General features: G+C 43.2%; 3 non-coding genes across 3 annotated transcripts; all 3 read right to left on the bottom strand.

The window, feature by feature from the left end:
* Window positions 1–1,406: 1,406 nt before the first annotated feature.
* Window positions 1,407–1,480, bottom strand: trnar-ucu. Its single transcript has one exon. It is a non-coding gene; the product is annotated as a tRNA-Arg (tRNA).
* Window positions 1,481–2,403: 923 nt separating this feature from the next.
* Window positions 2,404–2,477, bottom strand: trnar-ucu. Its single transcript has one exon. It is a non-coding gene; the product is annotated as a tRNA-Arg (tRNA).
* Window positions 2,478–3,034: 557 nt separating this feature from the next.
* Window positions 3,035–3,107, bottom strand: trnar-ucu. Its single transcript has one exon. It is a non-coding gene; the product is annotated as a tRNA-Arg (tRNA).
* Between the last annotated feature and the right edge of the window lie 4,254 nt (window positions 3,108–7,361).

Here is a 7,361-nt window from a genome sequence, read left to right as displayed (position 1 = left end):
TTGTGGACTTCAGGAAACAGCAGAGGGAACACCCCCCCCATCCACATCGATGGAACAGTAGTGGAGAGGGTAGCAAGTTTTAAGTTCCTCGGCATACACATCACAGACAAACTGAATTGGTCCACTCACACAGACAGCATCGTGAGGAAGGCGCAGCAGCGCCTCTTCAACCTCAGGAGGCTGAAGAAATTCGGCTTGTCACCAAAAGCACTCACAAACTTCTACAGATGCACAATCGAGAGCATCCTGGCGGGCTGTATCACCGCCTGGTATGGCAACTGCACCGCCCTCAACCGTAAGGCTCTCCAGAGGGTAGTGAGGTCTGCACAACGCATCACCGGGGGCAAACTACCTGCCCTCCAGGACACCTACACCACCCGATGCTACAGGAAGGCCATAAAGATCATCAAGGACATCAACCACCCGAGCCACTGCCTGTTCACCCCGCTGCCATCCAGAAGGCGAGGTCAGTACAGGTGCATCAAAGCTGGGACCGAGAGACTGAAAAACAGCTTCTATCTCAAGGCCATCAGACTGTTAAACAGCCACCACTAACATTGAGTGGCTACTGCCAACACACTGTCAATGACACTGACTCTACTCCAGCCACTTTAATCATGGGAATTGATGGGAAATGATGTAAATATATCACTAGCCACTTTAAACAATGCTACCTTATATAATGTTACTTACCCTACATTGTTCATCTCATATGCATACGTTGATACTGTACTCTATATCATCGACTGCATCCTTATGTAATACATGTATCACTAGCCACTTTAACTATGCCACTTGGTTTACATACTTATCTCATATGTATATACTGTACTCGATACCATCTACTGTATCTTGCCTATGCTGCTCTGTACCATCACTCATTCATATATCCTTATGTACATATTCTTTATCCCCTTACACTGTGTATGACAGTAGTTTTTTTTGGAATTGTTAGTTAGATTACTTGCTCGTTATTACTGCATTGTCGGAACTAGAAGCACAAGCATTTCGCTACACTCGCATTAACATCTGCTAACCATGTGTATGTGACAAATAAAATTTGACCCCAATACAATACTTGAACTCACAATAAATGGATTAGGCGGTCAGTGTCTTAAGTCACTGTGGAAATGTGTGATCAGCATGACCTGTACGAACTGATAGAAGCAGTTTGTAAAAAAATAGCGATTTTCGGAGGGCACAGAGACATGCCCATGAAAATTCTCCTATCCCTGTTAAATCTCATTTCTGAAAAATTGATCTGAAAGCTTCAATCCACGTCAAGCTCTGTGTAGATCTCTTCCTCCATTAGAATCCACAGATTTCTATTGGATCTGGAAAGCTTCAATCCATCAAACCCCTGTGTTATGTGCAGATCTCTTCCTCCATAGGAATTTGCATTCATCCACCCCAGATGGGACTCAAAACCCACAATCCCTGGCTTAGAAGGCCAGTGCCTTATCCATTAGGCCACTGGGGTCACTTGTTGAAAACAAGCTGGATAGCAGAGAGTGGTTTCGACCGATCGTACACGTGGTTAAAGTAGACATCACGCTCCGCTTCGCTTCTGTAATCAGCATGACCTGTACAAACTGACAGAAGCAGTCAAAAAATAATCACGGAGGGCACTGAGACATGCCCATGAAATTATGGTTTAATATTTCTGTATGCACTTCATTGCTAAAAGCAAACTGAATAGCAGAGGATGGTTTCGATCCATAAATCACTGGGTTAACTGCCAGGCACACTTCCACTACATCACTCCACTTTCAGGTACCCCACAACCATACTTGAATTCACAATACATAGATTAGGATATCAGTGTCTTAAGCCACTGTGTCTCTCTGTGATCAGCATGACCTATATGGATTGATAGAAGCAGTAATAAAAAATAATCAAGGGAGGGCACAGAGACATGCACATGAAATTTTCCACCTAAAAAAATCCCTGTTTACCCTTCATTTCTAAAAGTAGAATTGGATTGCTTCATCCATCAACCTCTGTGTTATGTGCCCAGCTCTTCTCTTCTGTTTGCACTTGCTAAAAGCAAACTGGATAGCAGAGGATGGTTTCAATCCCTAAATTACTTGGTTAACTGCCCTGCACACTTCCACTTCATCCCTCCACTTTCAGGTACCCCAATACAATACTTGAACTCACAATAAATGGATTAGGCGGTCAGTGTCTTAAGTCACTGTGGAAATGTGTGATCAGCATGACCTATACGAACTGATAGAAGCAGTTGTAAAAAAATAGCATTTCGGAGGGCACAGAGACATGCCAATGAAAATTCTCCTTTTTTATCCCTGTTAAATTTTCATTTCTAAAAATTGGATCTGAAAGCTTCAATCCATCAAACTCTGTGTTATGCAGATCTCTTCCTCCATAGGAATTGCATTCATCCACCCCAGATGGGACTCGAACCCACAATCCCTGGCTTTAGAAGGCCAGTGCCTTATCCATTAGGCCACTGGGGTCACTTGTTCAAAACAAGCTGGATAGTGCGAGAGTGGTTTCGACCATCGCATTAATGGGCAGCGAAGACATCCCGCCTCCGCTTCGCTTCTGTAATCAGCATGACCTGTACAAACTGACAGAAGCAGTCAAAAAATCACGGAGGGCACTGAGACATGCCCATGAAATTATGGTTTAATATTTCTGTATGCACTTCATTGCTAAAAAAAGCAAACTGAATAGCAGAGGATGGTTTCAATCCATAAATCACTAGTTAATCTGACAGGCACATTTCCACTACATAACTCCACTTTCAGGCACTCTACAAACTACATTTAAATTCGCTGGACATATGGATTAGAGATTCATGTCTGCCACTGTGTCTCTCTGCATCAGTATGACCTATATGGATTGATAGAAGTAATAAAAAGAATCACGGAGGGCACAGAGACATGCCAATGAAAATTCTCCTTTTATCCCTGTTAAATCTTCATTTCTAAAATTAGATCTGAAAGCTTCAAATCCATCAAACTCTGTGTTATGTGCAGATCTCTTTCCTCAATAGGAATTTGCATTCATCCACCCCAGGTGGGACTCGAACCCACAATTCCTGGCTTAGAAGGCCAGTGCCTTATCCATTAGTCCACTGGGGTTACTTGTTTGAAAACAAGCTGGATATCAGAGAGTGGTTTTCGACCGATGCTCGTCTCCGTGGTTAAAAGTAGACGTCACGCTTCCCCTTTCGCTTCTTAATCAGCATGACCTGTACACTGACAGAAGCAGTCAAAAAATAATCACGAGGGCACTGAGACATTCCTATATCATGCCCCTTAAAAATTGATGGTTTAAATATTTCTGTATGCACTTCATTGCTAAAGAGCAAACTGAATGATCATAGGATGGGTTTGCGATCCTAAATCACTGGGTTACTGCCCACAGGCACACTTCCAACTACATCACTCGCACTTTCAGGTACCCCACAACCAACTTGAATTCACAATACATGGATTAGGAGATCAGTGTCTTAAGCCGCAATGTCTCTCTGGTCAGCATTACCTATATGTGCAGTTTGATAAAGCAGTAATCATAATCGGGAGGGCTCTGAGACATCACATGAAAATTTTCACAATTTAAAAAAATCCTGTTTACCTTCGATTTCTAGCAGTGGGATTAATTAAAGCTGATCCATCAACCTCTGTGTTATTTGTCCCAGCTCTTCTCTTCTGTTTGCACTTCTTGCTTCAACGCAAACTGGATGGCAGAGGATGGTTTCAATCCCTCAAATCACTTGGTCAGCTGCTCACCTCGCACACTTCCACTTCATCCTCCACTACCAGGTACAATACAATACTTGAACTCTGAATGCAATTTTGAAAATGGATCGTGCGGTCGGTGTCGTAAGTCACTGTGGAAATGTAGTGATCAGCTCTTGATCCTGCACGAACTTGATCAGAAGCAGTTCTGCGAAAAATAGCATTTCGGAGGGCACAGAGACATGCCTTCCTGAAAATTTCTCACTTTTTTATCCCTGTTACATCTTTCATTTCTGAAAATTGGATCTCGAGAAGCTTTCAATCCATCAAAGCTCTGTCGTGTGTGCCAGATCTCTCTTCATCCATAGGAATTTGCGTTCTATCCACCAGGTGGGACTCGAACCCACAATCGACCCAGAAGGCCAGTGCCTTATCCGTCAGGCCACTGGGGTCACTTGTCATCACTCAAAGCTGGATAGCAGAGAGTGGTTTCGACCCGATCGTACACGTGGTACAGTAGACATCACGCTTCCGCTTTTCGCTATTCCTGTAATCAGCATGCCGTCCAAACTGACAGACTAGTTCAAAAAATACACGGAGGGCACTGAGACATGCCCATGAAATTATGTCTAATATTTCTGTATGCACTTCATTGCTAAAGCAAACTGTAGCAGAGGATGGTTTCGATCCATAAATCACTGGTTTAACTGCCAGGCAACACTTCCCTACTCACGTCCAACTTTCAGGTACCGTTCCCACAAACCATACTTGGAATTCACAATAACATGGTTAGGAGATCAGTGTCTTAAGCCACTGTGTCTCCCTCTGTGATCACGCATGACCTACATGGATTGATAGAAGCAGTAATAAACAAAAGATTCACGGAGGGCACAAGAGACATGCACATGAAATTTTCCAATTTAAAAAAATCCCTGTTTACCCTTCATTTCTAAAAGCAGAATTGGATAGCTTCGATCCATCAACCTCTGTGTTATCGTGCTAGCTCTTCTTCTGTTTGCACTTCTTGCTCAAAAAGCAAACTGGATAGCAGAGGATCGGTTTCGATCCCTAAAATCACTTCGGTTGCTGCACACGCCTTCCACTTCATCTCCACTTTCAAGGTACCCCAATACCAATACTTGAACTCACAATAAATGGGTTAGGCAGGATCAGTGTCTTCAGATCACTGTGGAAATCTGTGAGTCAGCATGACCTGTCACAGAACTAGATAGAAGCAGTTGTAAAAAATAGCATTTCGGAGGGCACAGAGACATGCCCATGAAGTCTCCTTTTATCATGTCAAATCTTACTTTCCTGAAGAGTTGGATCTGGAAAGCTTCAATCCATCAAGCTCTGTGTTATGTGCAGATCTCTCTTCCTCCATAGGAATTTGCATTCATCCACCCCAGATGGGACTCAAACCCACAATCCCTGAGCTTTGAAGGCCAGTTCCTTATCCATTAGGCCACTGCAGGGTACTTGTTGCAAACAAGCTGATAGCAGAGAGTGGTTTTCGACCGATCGTACACGTGGTTAAAGTGAGACATCACGCTCCGCTCGCTCTGTAATCAGCAGGACCTGTACAAACTGACAGAAGCAGTCAAAAATAATCACGGAGGGCACTGAGACATGCCCATGAAATTATGGTTTAATATTTCTGTATGCACTTCATTGCAAAGCAAACTGAATAGCAGAGGAGAAAGCTTCCAAATCCATCAAACTCTGTGTTATGTGCAGATCTCTCTCTTCCTCCATAGGAATTTGCATTCATCCACCCAGATGGGACTCAAACCACAATCCCTGGCTAGGAAGGCCAGTGTCCTTTATCCATTAGGCCACTGGGGTCGCTTGCTGTAAACAAACTGGATAGCAGAGAGTGGTTTCGACCGATCGTACACGTGGTTAAAGTAGACATCACGCTTTCCGCTTCGCTTCTGTAATCAGCATGACCTGTACAAACTGACAGAAGCAGTCGCAACAATTCACAGGAGGGCACTGAGACATGCCCATGCAAGTATGGTTTTTACATTTCTGTATGCACTTCGTTATCCCCTTCATTTCTAAAAGTAGAAAATTGGATAGCTTCGATTCCATCAACCTCTGTGTTATGTGCCCAGCCTTCTCTTCCTGTTTGCACTTCTTGTAAAAGCAAACTGGATAGTACAGAGGGATTGTTTCGATCCCTAAATCACTTGGTTGAACTGCCCTGCCCACTTCCACTTCATCCCTTCCCCTTTCAGGTACCCCAATACACTACTTGAACTCACATTAAATGGATTAGGCGGTCAGTTCTTAATGTCCCTGTGGAAATGTTTATCAGCATGACGCTTGTACGAATGATAGAAGCAGTTGTAAAAAAATAGCATTGGAGGGCAGAGAGACATAACCATGAAAATTCTCCTTTTTATTTTTGTTAAATCTTTATTTCTGAGCAGAGGATGGTTTCATCCCTAAATCACTTGGTTAACTGCCCTGCACACTTCCACTTCATCCCTCCACTTTCAGGTACCTAATACAATACTTGAACTCGTCAATAAATGGATTAGGCGGTCAGTGTCTTAAGTCACTGTGGAAATGTGTGATCAGCATGACCTATACGAACTGGGATTGAAGAGTTGTAAAAAAATAGCATTTCCGAGGGGCACAGAGACATGCCCATGAAAATTCTCCTTTTTTATCCCTGTTAAATCTTTCATTTCTAAAAATTGGGCCTGCAGAAGGCTTCAATCCATCAAAGCTCTGTGTTGTTGTGCAGATCTCTCTTCCTCCATAGGAATTTGCAATCATCCACCCCAGATGGGACTCTGAACACACACACTGGCCCAGAATGCCATTTGCCTCATCCGTGGAGGCCACTGCGTACATGTCAAATCATGCTGGATAGCAGAGAGTGGCTTTCGACCGATCGTACACGTGGTTAAAGTAGACATCACGCTCCGCTTCGCTTCTGTAATCAGCATGACCTGTACAAACTGACAGAAGCAGTCAAAAAATAATCACGGAGGGCACTGAGACATGCCCATGAAATTATGGTTTAATATTTCTGTATGCACTTCATTGCTAAGCAAACTGAATAGCAGAGGATGGTTTTCGATCCATAAATCACTGGGTTAACTGACAGGCACGCTTCCACTACATCACTCCACTTTCAGGTACCCCACAACCATGCTTGAATTCACAATACATGGATTAGGAGATCAGTGTCTTAAGCCACTGTGTCTCTCTGTGATCAGCATGACCTGTATGGATTGATAGAAGCAGTAATAAAAAACGACTCACTGGGGCCACGAGACATGCACATGAAATTTTCCATTAAAAAAAAAAATCCCATGTTTAGCCTTCATTTTTAAAAGTAAATTGGATTGCTTCGATCGATCCATCACCTGCTGTGGTATGTGCCCCGCTCTTCCTCTTCTGTTTTGCACTTCTTGCTAACAGCAACTGGATAGCAGAGGATGGTTTCGATATCCCTAAATCACTTGGTTACCTCCTGCACACTTCGCACTTCATCCCCTGCCACTTTCAGGTACCCCAATACAATCTTGAACTCACAATAAATGGATTAGGCGGTCATTGTCTTAAGTCACTGTGAGAATGTGTGTCACATGAAACCTATATGAACTGATAGAAGCAGTTTAAAAAAAATAGCATTTC

Source organism: Oncorhynchus tshawytscha, linkage group LG07, assembly GCF_018296145.1.
Source record: "Oncorhynchus tshawytscha isolate Ot180627B linkage group LG07, Otsh_v2.0, whole genome shotgun sequence".
Taxonomy (NCBI): Eukaryota; Metazoa; Chordata; class Actinopteri; order Salmoniformes; family Salmonidae; genus Oncorhynchus; species Oncorhynchus tshawytscha.
The sequence above is the reverse complement of the archived record's forward strand: the minus strand, read 5'-3'. Positions and strand labels throughout refer to the sequence as shown.